Here is a 19,892-nt window from a genome sequence, read left to right on the forward strand (position 1 = left end):
AATTTAAGTCTTTCCCGCACATATCTTATATCCCACATTTGAGCAACCTTATTATTTAAACCACTAAAAGTAGTTTATTTTTGCAAATAAAGATTAAAGATTACCTAATATGCGTCCAAATTTATAAGTCTGAAACAAAATGCATGTGACTTACAGCTGAGAATCTTCACAGCGCTTGTAACAAAGACAGTACATTGTACACAACAGTTGAAATTTCTTACATATATATTATTTACAAGTGTTTGTTTTGCAAGAACACACTCCCAATACAGAATCTGGTAAAGATCGGAAACACTTTTTCGGTCTCAGGAAACCGTCTTCTTCCTCCCATCCAAATTTCACAGGTCTTTCAGTAATATGTTCCTTTTCTAATGACAACAGAGATTCTCCGATGACCAAGTACGCGCGTTTAATGGGACCTCGAATAGTAGATGAAGTGAGTTGCAGCTCTGATGAGTTTAGAGCTCAGTCGATAAAGTTCATAGCATAAACCATCAAAAAGTTTCTACTTTAGTCAATTTCGCCCACGCTTTCGTAAAATAAGTTTCTCCATTCCTCATGTCTTCAGCATGTTTCAGCAAAATGAAGAAGATAATTTGTTGGTTGTGCATTCAGTGCTGCATTGTTTGTACCCACTTTACTTACAATGCCTTGCCAGTGAGTATGTGAGCCTTGAGGGCGACGCAACTCATTTTGTCTCTAAGTGTATCATATAAGTGGTGAATAGGAATGAAACGATTCTTTTCTCCCACCCCAAACGTTACCTACAATTGCTTCAGCCCTTTACCACTCAAGGTTGCAAAATATCTTAGTAACAAAATAGCCACATTAGTATCATTGGACAACTCGCTGGGCGCCGCGTTCAAGCGCCAGTATGTGTGAGGTACAATTCTTTGGTCGGATTCTTCAATCTTTAACGTGAGCATTTCAATATTAGTTACGTTTCCTTTTATGCGTACGTTAGCAGGAAGGACACTGTCATTTATTACCATTCCGCTTATAACAAGAATTAAGTCTGTTGAAGGATTTTCAAGTATCATTTTTTTGCTAATGCTTGCAGCATGATTTTATTTTGAACGGCATTCCAGAATTTCAGTTTGGATTGGTATATGAGTCTGAGACTGAAGGCAAGCGAGATGAATAGATCCGGTAGTGCCTGATTGACGTACTCTCTTACTTTCTTTGAGTGAATTGTCACAATAACTGTCAAAAATAAAGTGTATTTCTTTGGCTGGGCATACTTTAGTGGTTCGTTCAATAACAGCGTTTATTGCTTCTCCAATGTTATTAAATACTGACATTTTCAACATTCTTATCTGCGACATGGAATGAACAACTACAGTAGTCCGTGTTTGAAATTTTGGATGATTATGCCCGGGTTTCTTAGTTACGTTGTTTGTGGTAAGAGTTTCGAAGGTGGGGACATTTCAATTCTGTCCGTCAGTTTCCTTTCTTTTGTAAAGAAGCGCTCTTTCCTAAATTTCTCATTGGTACTCTTGTCGATTTTTTTCTCCAAATGCGATACTTGCTCATACTATGTTGGTCTCGAAGATGCATCACCTTCAAATAACTAACTTGAATTTACGAGATCATGAGAGAGTATTTCTTGCATTGTCAAACCTCTTTCATTTGCAATGTGATTTTCTTTTGAATCTGTGCAAAATCACTTCAGTTGATTATGCCCGGGTTTCTTAGTTACGTTGTTTGTGGTAAGAGTTTCGAAGGTGGGGACATTTCAATTCTGTCCGTCAGTTTCCTTTCTTTTGTAAAGAAGCGCTCTTTCCTAAATTTCTCATTGTTACTCCTTGTATCTCTTAATACACCTAAAATTTTGCCCTCACACTCTCAGAAACAATTTGCTTTCTTACAATGTTGTGTAAAATTAAAGAACCATCAAATTTGAATGGATTTCCTTCTGCTGTTATGAACTGAAGCAAACGATTGGCTTAGCTTCCCTGTTAATTCATGATGAACTGTTTTTGTGTGACTCACTACCTGTGCATTTGTAAGATTGTTCGAAACATTGGCAATGGCGAGAACTTCGTGATAAGTCAGTTGCCATTCAGTGACGTACTGAGTTTTACGCGTTTGTCCAATGATTTCTATCGTACTTTTTAGAGCCCGTTGAATTGTTTCATACCTAGGCCGAATGCGTGTAATGGTGCCGGCTTTCCAGAAACTACAAACTGATCATTCAAGAACTTTTCATGCAAGTAAGGACAATCTACTCCAAGGAACTTCATTAATTCCAAGTATCATGATTCATAACGTAAATAATTCAGGTAATTGAATCGCTGAAATATAGGGATTAATGACAAAGATTTTGATGAGTCCTCAAATGTTAAGGAAATTGTTGAGGTAAATGCAAAGTTCTGATTTCTCGTTACATTCATTCACAAATCTTAAATAGCAGTCTCTTAGTTGTTGACTTGAAACTAACAATTGAGTATAGAGGAATTTACATTTTTCTTCTCTATTATGCAAGGACAGTTGAAACTGATTTACTTCTTTAAGCAAATTGTTGTATGCTTCCTTTTCGTTACTACTCCAGAGAGCATCCCAAATCATTTTCTCGAGTACTTCAGAGACAATTAACATTCCTTGAAATGCCCGAACATATTTTCCATTTAGTACACTCTTAACTGAATTCACTTTGAAGATCTCTGTTTCAACCAGAGCATCATCGAAACCGCTACCAAGGAGGTACTTCCCACCACACTGTAGAGCCACTTTTGTGGAATGAAACATTCTAAGCATTGGCATTATGTCACAAAATTCCTTTGGGTTACTTAGAACTATGCATACAACTGTACAGAACACTCCTTCGTCGCAGACCGGAAGGTTGGGTTGTCTCAATAGCTGTCTCACAGATTCAAAGATTTTAAGGGCAGTACACACAGTAGCGTAATCAGTTACTGGGGAAGGAATAACTGGCAGAAACCCAACTTGTTCAATTGGTACAACTTTGGACGAAATTAAAGAGTGTATATTTCTCCACGTTGGTGATACGAGCTGAGCGTCGCCTGAAAACGCACCACATCGAATAAGAGAAATAACAAACTCAGTTTTTAGAGCACATGTGAATGCCTCATCAGATGAATGAATGCCAACATCCTCAGCTACTTTAAAGTTGTTCGGAAGAGCAGGGTTGGTTGTACTCTTCCTTCGATTTAGAATTTTATTTTTCGACACGGTAGCTCACACAAACGTTTACAAGTTCTGTTCATCAGTGCAGTTTGTGAAATCTTTTTTCTCAGTGGATCTCTTGTGATGTTTTATGTTGAAAAAGAACCACGGCAGTACGATGGCTCTCAAATGTACCTGAGAGCAGTGAATATCCTCGAAGTCGAACTTGTCAAGAGCTCCTACTGTAAAGTCTCTTAAGTTGAAATGACTTGGTATCGGTGTGTCAGCTTTGGACCTCCTCCGAAATAAATTCCTGCGTACGCCCCTGGCTATATTATATATAAGACTTCAATATATCGCAAATGTAAGGTAATATTTGAATTCTCTGACCCCGAAAACCTATGATTCGACACCAAGATCACTTTCCTAGGTGACTTAGTTCCTTATTTATGTATGGTGATTGCTTATTTAGCGGCCATATTGGAAAATGGCGTCTGTGGAGGTAAGCGACCATAATTGAGAAGTCTACCCAAGAAAAAATAGAAAGCGATAGGACGAAGAACACGATGCAACAATAATACTCCGTGCACCCACAAATTTTTACGGGCATGTACTGTGGATCCCGGACTATAATATTAATAGAAAACAATACTAAACAAATTAAAAAAACAATAAGGGTTTTCTGATACTTTCAAAGTGAAAGGAAATGCACAAAAAATGCCAATCACCTTTGTATGCACAACGGATCACAAAAAATTAACAGACGTACTTGCTGCATCAAATTACACAATCTGATATTGCTATGGGCACAATTCCAACACGATTAATAAGAGAACATAATTTGTGTAAAACAATTGTACTGTAAAATTGCTCCAAAGGATGAATCAATATGAAACAGCAAACAACAGTTAAGGGACAAATAAACTTTCTGCTTTAAAAGAGAGCAGCTGCACCATCTAGTGGCAAGCGATAGTACTAAATAAGAATCCACTTCAGAGATGACTCTGCTGTCCAAAGAAAATTATATATGTCTTACTTAATTCTATAGGTTTTGATAGTATGTATGATAAAAATATTGAAGAAAAGCGTGCGTTAGAACAATATAATAAACTGAGAAAAATGCTAAAATAGCGTTCAACCTATGGATATGTTAGGACGAAGTTTTATAGCATCTAGCGGGCAAACACGGAACTATTGAGCGATTTGCATGAGTACTTCGCATACCTACCACCAGATGTCACCACTCACCAATGTGATGAAGCATGTCAACGCAATGTAATAAAGAAATATTTCAATATTCTTTTTCAGGAAGAGCAAGAGAAACATTTTTTTCTAACTACTACTTTTAATAATATTTTATCTGAATTCTTAATTTCCATAAGATCGATATCTAACACACGCATGAGGTTTTATCATCAATTTCAGCTTTATCCAAATTATTTTAGTTTTAATGGAAAAGTATTTATTCTTATCTTTTTTATTTTTTCCCTTTTGCAATTTTAAGTCGATGGAAACAGTTTTACATGTTCATTCATAAAATAAAGAACTTAAGATCAATTTATTCTCTTCTTTAACTAAACGTATGTAGGTTCTCTATTTTAACAGTATGAAATCCAGAAATTAGTCGTGGCTCCCGTAACGTAGTCGCTAGCGCTCTCGCCTTTGGTGCGAGCGGTCCCTGGTTCGATTGCGGTGGAAACACTCTGTCGAAAAAGTGTAAAATCTTTTTCAGGTCAGCCATCCTGAGTGAGGTTTTCCTGGATTTTCCTCATTCACACCAGGCAAATACCGGAATGGTACCTAACATACAAGTCCCAAGCCGCTTCTTTCCTTCCCCAATCCTTTCAACCTTCTATTTCCTCGGATAGTGTGGTCACCGAGAGACGTCATCTCTCATAGGTGACGGACTAATATGACCATAGATAGAGAAAGCCCAGAAATCTAAATATCCTAATATTAGTCTGTTTCTCTTTCTCTTTTGTGAATGTATGTGTGTGCGTATCCTGAAAAAAAAAATGAACTGAAACATCTTAGATATGAAGCGCTTCCTATGGTATATGAATTCCGGACATTGCTGTGACAAATCTCTTCCGGATTTTGGTGTAGGTCAGTATATGTGGAGACCTCTTTCAGCGAGTTATTTTGAAGATGTTAATAGTTGAACCTTGAAGCACGATAGACAGATGCCTTATAAACATTCAAGATATTGAATTTTTTTCGATTTTAACAGAGACATTCATTTATTCTGTGCGCCCTTTCTCAGTGTCACATAAATCAGACAGATTTTGCGCTTGTCTTTCTAACTTCCTTCTCTGAGGAAGGTGAGCGGCAAGGAAAAGGAAATCTGTTCTGAACTTTCGATGAAGTGACTCACGCACTGTAAACCTAAGACTTTTTTCTTTTTACATATGTTGAGTTCTACCAATGTGGAAGCCCGGGTGTTGCAGAAAAAATATTGTTTCTTGGCCTATATCAGATTTTCAGGTATGTCTTACACCATGTGACCGGTTGTCTCCATGTAACGTCAAAACAGCTTTACTCGGTACCTAACCCAAGTTAGTTTTCGTTTCTCTTTTCCACCTCACAGAGCTTATCTAGGAGGTCGTTAAATAGTTTAATCTACGCGTTATTGTATCAACTATTAACTGACAATAAGTAAAGTAGCACTAACATTACTTCTGAACTCATACAATCTCACATAGAATAGAACCTGTACACACTGCAATCAATACAAGGAAATTTAGAAAAAAATGCAAAAAGCCTTATCGGCTGAAACTCATAAATATTATCCTATACTCTAAAGCATATCACGCTTTCTCCAGCAAAAATTACCATATTATATATTTACTTTTTACTTTCATCTGGTCTCCGGGAAGGAAATTTCTGTAAACGTACATGAAAATTTGAGAAATGCGCTTTTGTTAACTAAATACTACAAATAAACTTAATCTCTTCCACTCCACTTACCTTTAAAATAAATCACGCTTTTGACTTTTACGAGAGCAGTTCAAGGTATGAGTTCTGTAGTGGCGTGATCAAAGAATACAGTGAATAATTTTATTACAAACAAAGTAATAAGCGTACATTGAATTTAATTTATTCTACTTCAAAGTACTGTTCTTGGATAGCAATATACTTTTCCCAACGTTGAATCCATGACTGGAAGCATTTCTGTAGGGCTTCTTTTGGAAGGGTGTACAGCTGTTCTGTCGTGGTCCTCTCAATGCCAGGAATGGTGTCGAAACGTTTTGTTTTAAGAACAGTTTTAATTTTTGGGAAAAGCCAGAAGTCGCATGGTACTATATTTAGAGAGCACAGCGAATATGGACAGACAATAACGTTTTTTTCTTCCGCCTAAACTCGTGGATCGAAAGCAAAGTGGTATGGCGCGTTTCTGTGGCAAAGAAGGAAGATATTTGTCATTTAGTCGGCGGTTAAAATGCTTTTCATGGACCTATATGAGATTCTCAGGTCTCAGAAAAGCTCTCGGATAGTGATTCACCTGTTTGAATAAATCATTTGTGAAACTTTCTGCATGTTTTCATGTATTTTTGGCCTCGAAGGACGTCCCGAACGTTGATAGTTTTCAACCGACTTCTTGGTGATTCTGAATTGCCCATGCAACTTGTAAACAGTTTTCAATGCCAGCGCTTCATCGCCATGCACTGAATTTGATATTTTGTTAGCTTCTCGGACACTTTATTGCAGCTAAGAACAACACTTAATATTGGCGCGCGACAGATACTCTTAACACGTCCTCACTATTCTGCTTCTGGAAGCAAACTAACATGTCACAACTAGTTCAAACTCGACATTGACTGTACCAACGGTTTCGACTATCGTGCTTACTAGTTGAAATAAATACATCAATAGACGTTACTGTGAACTACATTCACCGTATTTTTTATTACATCTTGTACATTTAGAGGATGATTCTGATTTGGAATTCTAGCATTTTAAAAGTTCATTAATCTTATTTAACACTGGTCTATACAAAGTATCAAAGACAATACTACGAATAACTTCATGGGTAACACATTTTCTAGCTCTAGCTGAAACAATAAGCACATTTTCTTCAACCTGTATCGGAATATAGTTAGTGTTCCTAAAATGGCGCGGAATGCAAAGGATTGACTCTGGTGTTTATTTAAATGTTGTTCAGACCTCACTCCAGGTAAAAAAAAGAAGAATATATGCACGTCTCATATCGCCTTGATACTGACAAAAGACGATAAAATACAACGAAAAAAGCAACATTTGTGATTTTCATTCACTTTCTTTCACGTAAACATTATTCATGGAACTTCCTTAATAAATCCACGTTTTCGGAAGATCTCTCCTAATTTGATTTTTCGTAGTCGATGAACAATATATTGCTCCGTGTTTTGTACGCAAAAATTGAAGATCCGTCGTATTTCAATTAAATTGTTAGTTTTTATTTATTTTAAAAAATCTTAGTTTTATAATTTCTTTAGTTATATTTAAAAATCGCTAGTTTTTCACGTAAGATTTCCTGATATTTCCTCTAAAACATCTTTTGCTAAATTAAGTTATACTTATTTCATTGTATTTGATCATAATCTGAATAAATAAAAATAAAATAAAATAAAATTCATATTTTTTTTTTAAAAAAAATGTTGTTCAAGACTAAATAAATTACGCTATGTTTTACTGCTTTTAATAAATTTCGATTTCTACGTATCGTTGATCGGTCTAAAACTGAGAATTACACAATATTTTCCGTGTGCAAGGAAATGATAATTCACATTTTTTGAAATACAAATAATGATTCAAATATTAAATTTCACACACTCATTCTAGCAGTTCAACACTATGTTCAGTAGGTTAAAAGAAACACATGGTAATAGTAGTCACTCTCCTTCTTCAAAATGGTATTTTCAGAACATCTGAAAGTCGATGAGAGAGGGTATTTTCTTTTTACCAGAGGACAAATGCCATACTAACATATACAAAACTTGAAAAGAAATAAGCAGTAACACTGAAATCCACCATATTCATTTTCTTGGATTCCATATCAAATTCTTGCTAACGAATGATACGATAATATTCTCTAAAGCAGAAACACCCATCTTCCAGAAAAAGTAATTAATAAAATTTCGCCTTCCTTTTCAATTTGGTTTGGAATTTCCACAATAAGTGTTTTGCTCGAAATACGTGCACCAAGAAGCTGTATATAAAACATGTCGTACTTATGCATCCAGAGTTTCTTACCCCTACCTGTCCGAGTAAACGTTTTAAAATAGTCAAGATCTGAACGCCTATCCTAAAGGATCACATGTCATCTTGTCGAACATAATCGTGGGCTACAATTATATATATATATATATATATATATATATATATATATATATATATATATATATATATATATACTAAAATAATAACAATACAATGAAACAATACAATAATAATAGTACAAAAGTAATAATCTTTGTTCCAAATTCCTTGTGTATAGGCGTAGTGCATATTATACCATATACGTATTTATGTATCCATGCATTGATCACATTATCATTGAGCTCACGGACTCAACTGGGCTATAGATGATATGTAAATTTGAAACATGCTGAAAAATATTGACTAGTAATCATTGATAATTAGACTTTTATTACTTTTTGATCTACTGTCTAATTATTATGCAGACACTATGCAGTAACTTACTACAGCTAATGTACGTAATAATTCTAAATCAAGTTTTCTAACATTTATTCTGTTCTTAAGGATTATCAGTGAGCTAAAATAGGAATATATATTTATTGAATTTGTGATTGTAAGCTACAGATTAAATATTCTATTACAATGTTTGAGACTACGTTCTCTTACTGCTGAATATTAAAATAAAATTGGAAATGCGAAACAAAGGTCATTGTGGCAATAAAATCGTAAGTAACAGCTTAAGAAGAAATATATACAAACATACCCATATAACTTGTTGCTATTAGTAAAAACGTAAAACAAAATAATGATTTACCCATTGTGTTGCTTGTGCATTTCATTCCTAATGCTACTTCCGTCTTATTCTCCATAGCTTCAAGAGTTTAACTCTGTATCATGACCAAGAAATTAATATGTTCGTCACTTGGATAATGACATGTACTTCTATCTGTGTTCATCCAGTTGTATTGTAGAACGTGTAAGAGTACACCTACCCCCCCCAAAATTGTAATACTATCATTACGTTAGCACGGAAGTACGAGTAATAATGTTATTTTGTATTTAGTAACTATATAGACACATATTAATGCATTTTAACCATTCCTAAGCCCAAACAGGACTCGAGGCAACTTATTAATTCAAACGCAAGTCGGTAATTGTAGCAATTCCACCCAAGAACACTACCAATAAATGATATTCATCTTCAAATACAATGTATTAATTTGACATGCATTTCTATGCCTACCTTTTTTTGTACTATTTGACACACGTTAACTGAACTGACACGAGCCTGGAATTCATTATATAAGCCCAGGAATTGAAGTGTTAATATGTGCATTAATTGCTGGTGTTAGGCTAAGGACCATAGTCTGTGACACACTCTCTTCAGCAATTGGCTCATACAAATGTATCTTCCTTTCAGCAAAGGAGTCTCTAATTCCATAAGGATAATTGTTTCTCTGACCATGATAAACCGAGCGGGGACTGGAGGCTGACTGGTAAAGAGCTAATCTCTGGCGCAGAATACTTTCGGATAGATCTTAGGATATGTGAGTTTGTTGTGGATAACATGGTTAATGTGAGATACTCTAGGTTCCTATGTTTCTTCCCGCTTTCTAGTATCACCCACTGCTTCACATGCATTCATGCTCACTAATTATCCGTCTATTTTAGACTACAGAGCATTACTTTGACACATAAAACCAAAAAAATTAATTTCATTTCATACCATGATGAATCAGTATCCAAATCACTAAAATATTGCATATGACTTTTTGTGCATAATAAATAGTAATCACTAGAGCCCGAGTTTCTATGTTATTACATATTTTTCTTTATGTGCACAGTAAGGGATTAAAAAAGTTTATGAGTTACGTCGGTAAGGATGTCATAGTTTTATGTTGCATATTATATTCAATATTATGTGTTTTTAAGATATGAAATATTCTCCACATTAAACACTCCTTAAGTGGAAAACACTCTATTAACACTCCATTGGACGTTTAGCTAACATATTAGTGTGGTAGAAAAGTATAAAATTTAAACCATCTCATCTCCCTTCCTTTGCCTAATTTTCAGCTCCCGACAATACACCAACTTAAAAGTGCAATTTGCTTTTATTGTACGTACACTCATGTCCGAAATGATTGTCGCATATCTATAACTGTCTTCTTGTAAGAATATACTTTGATAATGATTTTGCAGGGTACTTTTAATACTGATACTATGTGTATAATCCGGAAATGTATATTTGTGGTAAATTTCATAGGAAAAGAGTTATAAATACGAAAATTAGAATAAGTAAAACAAAATGTTGCTAAATGGACACCGAAGTTTTATTTTCGTTTTATTATTCTTATTTACTGCTCTTTTGAGGTGAAATTTGCAACATACATGTTTTTGCCAATTATTTATATACTAACATTGTAAGAAATACCGAATTCGTTATCAAATTATATTCCTACAACAACATATTTATAGACATGCAACAATAATTTTAGAGATAAGTGTGCATAGCAGTTCTTTCATTCCAGTACTTACCTTTCATCTCTAATTTGTTGTTGAGAGCGTTTTTATTTTTTGCAGCCAACGACAACAAATCCCCATTGAAGCATCGTTAACACTGTGCAAAGTCGTGGTTCGGTTTCAGCTGTACAAAGTCCGAATAGCTTCGCCTGCCTCCTCGATATCTCCGAAGTTTCAGTCTTGGATAACAGTCGATGATCCATTTATCATGTATTCTAAAGTTGTTCTTTGTCCAGTGTGTGATAAAAGCATTGGGTGCGCAATGACGTTTTAGTTACAGCAGCATATTTGCACTTAACTTCATGAAAAACAAACAATTAAGAGTGAAAAAAGCAAGTCCTACTTGATTCTTCATTCTGTGAGTTTTACAAGGAAGTGTGCGAAGCAATGGTTACAACAAAAATCATTTGTAACAAAATTCAAGTACCAGAGTTCAGAGATTTCCTTGAAAATACTGCGGCCATAAGTTCATGACAAGTCAATCGTTCGAAAAGGATATCTTCCATTTTCCTAAGATGTTTTAAAATCAATTTCGGCAGAAATAAACAGTTCTCATGTATGGATTTCCATCAATGAGACAACCGATGCTTTGGGACGGTATGTAGCTAATTTTTTCATAGTTGGAAAGCTAACTGCTGATTCTCTATCCATACCACATCTCATTGCACGCATAGTTCTGAAGTGTACAAATCATTCCACAATAGACAATTTGTAAATTATGGTTTTAAAGTGTTGCATCCGAATGGTGTACAAGAAAGAGTAGAGTTCGTCTTATGTATACAGACAGTGCGTCATAAATGTTAAAAGATGCTACTGCATTTCAAGTGTTTTGTGCTAACTTGATCCACTTCACTTGCATGACTCATACTCTTCAATGCTTTGTTGAGGAGGTGAGAGCCAAATTCCCGGAGGTCAGGTAACTTATTTCTTTCGCGACAAAGGTGTTTCTGAAGCAACAGCAACGTGTGCAAGTTTACAAGGAACAATTGCCAGACGTACCACTTCCTCCGGAACCTTTTATTACTAGGTGGGGCTATTTAATACGGGCAAGTTAATTTTACAACGAATATTTTAAAGTCAAATTTGTGCTTGACTGATTTTCAGTGTACCCAGCTGTACTAGTTCGCACTGCTTAAAATATCTTGAAGGCCCCAAAATTTGCTTGTGATGTCTTCATAAGCAACAATTTTGGTTGAGTCACTACAAGCATGAACAATCCACACACACACAACAGATAGGACAAAGCACCCGGAAAAGCACGCACATGGACATTCCTTGTTTTTTCCCCTTACCCTTCATATTGTCTCATTAGAGACAAACATTTACTTTTGAACATGTGAAAGTATACATAATGACACCTTGCAACCTAAATTTTGTAAATGCTTTCTGAGTGAAAAATGTGAGAAACGAACGTTTAGTTCTGAACATTTTCAAATGTCCCTGATGATGGCATATTGTGAAATAAATAATAAAAAAATATTCAAACTGTGGTTAATATCTGAATGTATATACATTGAAGAATATCAAGAAGAGTTAATGCAAACATGCTAATATTGTAACTTGAATTGTTGTAAGTCCTTTTGAAATAAACATATCCCTTTGTGAGGAAAGAAATTTAAAAGAAAAGGAGAATAAATGTTAAAAAATAAATATTTATAGTACATATTTCACTACGAATTTACTTGTCTTTTTTTACATATCTTTTTTTTTTTTACAGACACTTTAATTAGATACTTATGTAGGTATTGTATAGGTTGATATTACATGAAAATCAGGAGTCTTGTAATCACTGGTCATGAAAAGCTGCAGTAAAGAGTAAAAATCACTAATGAAGACTCAGAAAACATTTACGAACCAACAAATAATAATTAATCTAAGGGAAGAAACTGCAGATGGCAATACAATTGAAAATAAAAATGAAATGAAATTTTCGAGTTTTACGTTCCACGATTACGCTGGATAGGCTAAAGAGACGGTGATAAGAAATGAATGAAATGGTGGAATGAAGAAAGTGGGAGGAAACGGGAGAACCCCGAGGAAATCCACGCACACAGTGTTTGTCCACCACAATGTTCTCTTGGCGGAGCATGGTATGAACCGGGACCCCATGCACCAGAGGTGGGCGCTCTACCACTGAGGGAAATATATAAGAAACATTATCTTTCACCTACACTAATTGATGTTTGTCTAGAAGAGATACACAGTAACGTTTTATGTAACGAAGAGAACATTTCTCTAAAAGTAGAACGGTTAGATTTATATTGCTTGTAGAGAATTTAATGCTTGTTGCGTAATCTGAACAAAAAGAACATGCGAGGTGGAGCTTATGAGAATATGTGATGATAATAAACTTTAGAAGAACAAAAGCATTAGTGACCGGAACAAAGCGGAAAGTATCAAATATATTAATAGTAGAGGGTTAGTAAAAGAAGCTAGGAATTCTAGACAACTAGGAATATAACTCAAAACGGGAACTAGAAACCAACGATAGAAAAATATTTAAGAATAAGAAAAAAATATTTTGTGGGTCTTTGAACAAAATAAAAATGTATTTTAAGAGCCAAATGCATTACCTCACAAAAAGTGACCGAAAACAATTATGGGCTTGGGAAACTTGGATGTGTAGAAGAATGGAAGAATTTGGTTGGGTCGAATTGTTTGAGAAAAACGAAACGAAGAATAATATTGCATGTTATTGAAAACAGGAAACAATCTAGTTGGGACATAAGGTGAGTAGAATTTGCATCCTGAACGAAATTGGACGATTTCACGGAAGGAAACGAAATAGAGATAGAAGATTCTACAAATGATGGATAATATAAAACCCAATAGTAGCTGCTTCAAGATTAGAGTTTAATTGTAGATTGTGGTGCATTGAAATCACTCTAGGTTGCGCGAAGTGATCTGGCAGAATATTTATGAGGATAATGGAGCATAAAATGAAGAAAACCTATATTAGAGAACAATTCATAACTCATGCCTCTAACTGTAATTTGCTACATCCTATTCTTACTAATTTTGAAGTTTGAATGATGAGTCACTATTTCCTCTTTCTTTTTCAGCTAGATGAAACTATCCAGATACCATATTCTAATAGTAATACTTCGCTTCGATGTAAAATATTAAGAAGTTTGTTTAGTGTGAAAACAAAAAGTGGTACAAAATAGTTTAATGGGTTCAAAAACGAGAGCACATGAAAAGGAAGAAAAACTGTTTAAGGCCAAGAACAAATTCGAAGGATTTCTCAAAACGCAAAGGTTATATTGACGTAATTGAAGGTTCGCTATGAGTGCAACAAGGTCAAATGCGAAATTATATTGGATTTATCAATCGATATCACCCGCTTTTTTCTTAAGTTCTATGAATCGTGAAAATAATTTCTATTCTCGCTGTTAGGTGGCAGCAAGGCGGCTTGCCTTCTGATATGTGCTGCCACCTAACGCAGAACCAGTGAACTACTTACAACAGAAACTAGAACTAAGCAATTTTCTGCTGACAACATGTATTCTATCCATTCGTTTCAAACATTAAAAAGGATTACTTATAATTTGATTATCACATAATAGTTTTCTTTTATCACTGTAGGTAATGAAGAATCTCACAAAGGAATCACTGAAACGTTAAACGGTAACAATTACTGACACGATGAGAACTTAAAAAAGATTATGTATTACTCAGTGTTTGAGATTAATAATGATAAAAAAAAAAAAAAAAAAAAATGGGAAGAATCAATGTAGGATTCAATAACATTCACCCGTGGGAGACATTGTCGGGGATAAACTATATTCAAAATCATAATAGTAATCCTTGGTTTTTATTAATTACTCCTTTCAATATATGGTGCATCTATGAATCATGAATTTTCTGTTGTCTGTTTTCGTCATTTGTGCAAATGTACCGAACCATGTCTCATGTGGAAATATCGTAAGAAACATGGTACTTACTGTAACATATATAACTAATGAATGTAATTGTGTTACACATCAATTTATCGTATTTCGGAAGACCAAACTTATACATATTATTTATTAAGAAGTACGAATTCCTCTATAGCTCTGACACGTTCGCACTGAATTATCAGAGCGCAATTATCATGCAAACATTTGAAAGTACACCACGACCACAATATATAATTTTGATACAACTAATAAGAACTTAAAACCTATATTAGAGGATAATATTAAGAATCACATGATAAACACATGTGTAGCGAGAGTAACCGATAGCGTGAAGATAACCGTATTGTGAAACACAGGATATGCTATTGCAGTGGTAACTTGTTACATACAAAAAACTCAATATTTAATACACTTAAATGCAATTGAGATTAAAGTGTCATTTTTTGCGTAAGTTAATGTTTGAAAAATGATTTTTTTGGTTTTTAGTTACTTCTTAAATACTTCTCGACTTACCCTAAATTTCAGTGAGAAATCTGCTTCAGACCCTCATGTATGTCTTTATATTTATTATTTTTTTTATCAACGGATCTGCATAAATGGAGAGAAAAGCACTAATAACTAAAAGGAAAAATGTTAGGAAACACTACCGCTTGAAAAGCAGACTTCGATGTAAGTACTTTGGAAAATTATGCATTGAGTAGTAGTTGTGGTTTTGGGTACAAAAACTCGCGGCGACAACCTCGCGGACCAAAACCTCGCCTTCCAAAACCTCGCGGCCCATAATTTCGCCGGGCCAAAACCTTGTCTTCCAAAACCTCGCGCCCCAAAATATCGCCATACCCAAAATCTCGCCTGACCAAAACCTCGTTGTAATGATCTCGCGACACAGAATCTCGCCTGGTCTAAATTAAGCGAGACGTAGTGTCTCCTGGGAAGAAATGTAGTCAGGATTAAACCTCTTCACGACGATTTCTTCAATGTAGAATGTTCTATATATTACTATATGTATATATTTAGTAATAACACATAATTACATTAAAATAAGGACAAGGAAAATTCTAATGTATGATTTCGAAATATTATATATATATATATATATATATATATATATATATATATATATATATATATATATATATATATATATATATATATATATATATATATATATATATATATATATTATATATATAAATTAAATGACTATGTTACATTATACCTCTTGAGCTATCCCACCGATCTCAAATTTTCAACATAGATGAGGTTCGAGCCTAGGATGTCTTTTATAATTTCACTTTGTCGGCACAACAAAAGGGAGTGGGATATATATATATATATATATATATATATATATATATATATATATATATTTTGGCCCACGAGATTTTGGACGGCGAGGTTTTGGCAACGTGAGGTTTTGTCCCGGCGAGATTTTGTCCCGCGAGGTTTTGGGCGACGAGGTTTTGGCCACGCGAGGTTCTGGCCGGCGAGATTTTGGGCGGCGATGTTTCGGCCGCGAGATTTTGTCCGTATCCCGTGCTTGTAGTTCTCATCTTACAAGATTATTTTTAAAATTGAAAATATCTTACGTTATTTATTTTCATACTTTTCTTAACCAGTGCGATGAATGGTCATGGTATTTCTCTTCGGAAAATAATACTTGTTATGCATTATTTTCCAAAGGAGAGATGCATAAGCAATAGTGCGTAGATCTGGGTTAACATGGCATTAGCACTCTTCTGGCAGTGAATGCAGTTAAACATCGAGGATTGTTGAAGCTGATTATCATTACTTTCTTTTTGCCTGACTCAACTGGAAGCCCGAAAGTTCTCTGTTAGCACACAATTAATTATCTTCAATTCTCCAGAATAGGAACTCAAAATAAGACTTAGCTGTTTTGCCTAAGTCAAAATGTTTATAATACAAGAAATCTTTCACTTTTACATCTTACGAAGACAGTGTGTAGATTAAAGGAGCCGATAATCATGAGAATGCATAAAATGATGAAAGGAAGAAAGTGTGAGGAAAAGGATAACCCTCCCACACACACTGTGTTACTCACCGCAAACTTCGTTGCGAAATCTTAGGGTTGATATAATAGCATATGTCGCAAACTATGGCATAATTAATGGCAGAGTGTAGCAATGCAGAAAGTGTCTTTGAACACAATTTACCGCATGTTGTTAGATATGGGCCTCCACATCCTACGTCCCGTAAGTGAATAGATGTTAACTACATGTCATCATCGATAACGACTAAAATGGGTAGGTACTCATAATTTTTAGGCCACAAAGCAATGACATAACGTTGCCTGGTCCGATGAAACGCAATACTACTTTCATCATATCGATGAAAGGGTCACAATCCATCGTCTTCTAGATGAACAGCTGTTCGGGACGCACACAGTAGGAGGACCACAGGGGTGGCTCCATTATGATTTGGAAAACCATTGTGCTGCATGTGAAGGACAACTTGATGGCTCCCAGCTACTGGCAGGTCATTGCTGATCACCTAAATCCATTAATTTCTGCCGTATTTCCAGTTAAAAATGGCATTTTTCAGCAGAACAACGCTCCTTGTCACAATGCCAATGTTTTACTATAGTCGTTGGTGAAGCACGCTAATCAATTTTGATTTCTGATGTTTTACTATAGTAGTTGGTGAAGCACGCTAATGAATTTTGATTTCTGCTATGGTCTCCCAATTTTAACATTTCCTAAACGGGAGATTCTATCTTTTCATTATCACCTCTCTGAGTTCTTTCGTCGTGCATCTTTGTTCATAGTTGTCTAAAACTTCATTTGTCACTCAACTACCTAGTTTAGAAACTTCATGAACGAGATATTTTATTTACAATATAGCTTTCTTCAAGTAATTTATGAAGAAGCTCAATTGTATCAATAATTGTTGCAGATTTATTTTGCTATAATCAGTAAGTATAACTATTCTATCATAAAATTTTGCTAGTGTGATTTTATAGCTTTCTTTTAAGTTCCACGTGGATTCGCTAGACCCATGGCAAACAACCAAAAGAATGACTTGACCCATGTTTAGGTTATGGTTTTCAGCTATGTAGATCATTTTTCCAAAAACATGGCTATCTGTTTTTAAAATTATTTCGTTGTTTGCTATTTTACGGTTAACCTTTCTGTTATTTTTAAAGGTTGAGTAGGATCAAAGAGACCTTAATTCTTCTCTAGACGATCATGCTTAAAGTCTTCGTAACATTTATTTTCTTTTCTGTATAACCCATAGTAAACCATTTTGAATCTCCAGCGGCGCTTTTAAGTCTGTCCAAATATGTACAATTCGAAGGAACTTTAGTTATAAGGGTTAATCCACTCAATCTGCAGGAGCTCTACTAAGATCTAGACCTGTTCTTTGTCTTTAGGAGTATGCGTCTTCTGAAGATACAGAGGGTAGTATTTGTTGTTTAAAGTGACTTCTACAATTTTCTGTATCTTACCAAATGTTGAATCTCGATGTTCTGCATTAAATAGTATTTACTGAATACTTTTGGATTTAAAATCAATCGTTTTACCCACCTACTGTATGTGTATCTTTATTTATTTACTGTCTTCGAAAGCCTGATCAACCGGAATGCTTGGAAATTCATTATTTGATTTAAGATAAACAGAAAATTTACTAGACATGAAAAAGCTCAAGAATGGAAAAACTTGTATTTTCGATTGGGACAGTTCAGTGAATGAAAATTCACAAATATATAGTAGTTTATTAAAGGAAAACATAATGGGAGTATAGTAACAAATTACCTTTGATATGAACTCGAATTAAGCCCAGAGGCCGCGATGGCTCAGTGGTAGAGCGTTCATCTCTAGTGCATGGAGTCCCTGGTTCGATCTCACCTCGTGCCAAGTGAACTTTGTGGTGGATAAGCAGACAAGCACTGTGAGTGTGGGTTTCCTCGGGTTTCTCCGTTTCCTCCTACTTTCCTCACTACACTACTTTGTTAATTTCTCATCATCGCCGTTTCCTTTTGCCTAGCCAGCGTAATTGTAGGACGTAAAATTCAACGATTTTATCATAATTGATTTCATTTCGAATTAAGCGTAATAGTAACTTCACAGAATCAACAAGAAACATTGAGAAATACTAAAGTTTCCCACTCTCATGCCTTAAATGGCTTAGATAGCCTTTTTAAAAAATAAATAATTTCTCATATTTTGTTGGTGTTAGTCTTTATAATGTTTCAAAACTTAAAACACACAAAGCAGTTATAGCTATTTATTGCTGTCTGATCGTTACATAACTCAGGAACAGTGTGCGAGTGTTTATTAAAATATTTCGTCTTAGTATGTATTGTTAACAGTGAATTGCCTCTACTTGCCCTCACTTCTTTGAATATACAAATATCCTTCTCTGTTGCAGTGAGAATATTCTCAAACGAATCAAACGAATGGAAACGAATCTTTTCTTTCAGTTTGATAATGTCTTTCTTACAAATTGTGTGCTTGTTACGGATATTATAGGTAAAATGAAACTTAACAGACAATGAAATTTATATCTTTGCTATTTTCTTCACATACCGTTAAACATACGGCAAATATAACAAGAATAACTTTTGTTGCAAATATAACAAGCTTTCACATTTAAGAATAGATGTTAAAATTAGATAATTAAGAGCTGAAATATTGTCAGTTTTATGGATACACTAGAATACCTTTTAATATTCGATGACATCTTGAAAATGTACCGTTTTGAGACGACCATAATGATTTCTCGTCTTACTCAGTCATGACTGCAAATTAGGTTTGAAGAAAATCTGGTACCCCTATTATTCAAATCTGGTGTGGCACATAAACTAGTAGGCTACATTTGAGAGCACCATTGATGAATTACTTCAGTTCTTGCAGTAGTTTTGGTTTGTGAGTATATAAACTGTGTTCTTCACTGAGTTCTGTGACTGAATTCTGAACTGAGTTCTCTGACTCCTACAGAAATAAGTCACATATCATGAGATCTGAGACCTTTATCTTGTAACTTTACGAATCATTTATGCTAAACCTCTACATATGTAATAGAAAGTATGGTAAGGAATTTTGATCAATTTCATAACAAAGAGGAGGTAACTTAGATATGCATTATATTCTATTTGTTTGTAATTGAATAGAACTATAGGTTTAAGTATCATAAAAATAAAGTAAT

This window comes from Thermobia domestica, chromosome 2, assembly GCF_964235325.1.
Source record: "Thermobia domestica chromosome 2, izTheDome1.hap1.1, whole genome shotgun sequence".
NCBI lineage: Eukaryota > Metazoa > Arthropoda > Insecta > Zygentoma > Lepismatidae > Thermobia > Thermobia domestica.